The sequence below is a fragment of the Schistocerca gregaria genome, chromosome 3 (genome assembly GCF_023897955.1).
Source record: "Schistocerca gregaria isolate iqSchGreg1 chromosome 3, iqSchGreg1.2, whole genome shotgun sequence".
In the NCBI taxonomy this organism is placed as follows: Eukaryota; Metazoa; Arthropoda; class Insecta; order Orthoptera; family Acrididae; genus Schistocerca; species Schistocerca gregaria.
In genome coordinates this window covers 302595756-302596711 of record NC_064922.1, presented here as the reverse complement: position 1 = coordinate 302596711, position 956 = coordinate 302595756, and the positions used below count along the sequence as shown (strand labels likewise).

General features: G+C 43.9%; 1 non-coding gene across 1 annotated transcript; it reads left to right on the top strand.

The window, feature by feature from the left end:
• Positions 1 to 556: 556 nt before the first annotated feature.
• On the top strand, positions 557 to 631 carry Trnat-ugu (transfer RNA threonine (anticodon UGU)). The gene has a single exon. It is a non-coding gene; the product is annotated as a tRNA-Thr (tRNA).
• Positions 632 to 956: the final 325 nt, after the last annotated feature.

Below are 956 nucleotides of genomic sequence, written 5' to 3'. Positions count from 1 at the left end.
ATAACCAACAAAATTAATAGGTTACAGAAGGGAGACAGTTTATACCAAACAATCAAACACCTCGTTTGGAATAAGCAAGTTTCAGAAAAAGCAAAACTCCTTAAGTATAAGAGGTATTACTTCTCTATCGTCAGCTATGGAGGAGAAGGATGGACAATGACAGAAAGGGACTGGAGCAGACTGCAAGCAGGGGAAATGAAATTTCCCAGAGCAGTTAAGGGAAAACAAGAATGGTCAGAGAAAGGAATGCAGATATTAGAAAGGACCTTAAACAAGAAAGTAAAGCACGGTCATCAGTGGCATCTGTTCTTTCGAGAACAGTTACTATCTTTATATATATAGTTAAAGGCTACCCAGCCATTGACCTTCGTCTGTGCAAATGCGCAAAGGTTGCCCTAATTCTTACGGGAATCGTCACCTTATTGTGCGCGAGTAATGAGTGGATTGGCAAATATCTGTTAGGTACATTACGTATGTAGATTGTGGACACTGGGAATGTGCGTCTCACGGGAATTCGTACAAGGGATAAGTCCCTGCAGTCGCGTTATTCATCTGTGTTCTCGGTGGCTCAGTTGGATAGAGCGTCTGCCATGTAAGCAGGAGATCCCGGGTTCGAGTCCCGATCGGGGCACACGTTTTCAGCTGTCCCATCGAGGTATATATATACAATACCTTTCGGCAGTTTAGGGTTTCAATTAATTATCACGAGAGAATAAATAAAAAAAGAGAGATTAAGATTGTGTGGGCATGTCAATAGGATGTGTAGGCAGAGACTTCACAAAATTATGGAAGAACTAAAGATGGATGGAAAAAGACGTAGAGGGCGGCCAAGGACACGGTGGAAACGGGAGTGAGAATATGTGCGGAAAGGAGAGGTGTGACCTGTCAGCAAATGGAGGATAAAAAGTGGTGGGAGGACAGGGCCAAATGGAGAGGACGTCAGCACCCAGACCCGG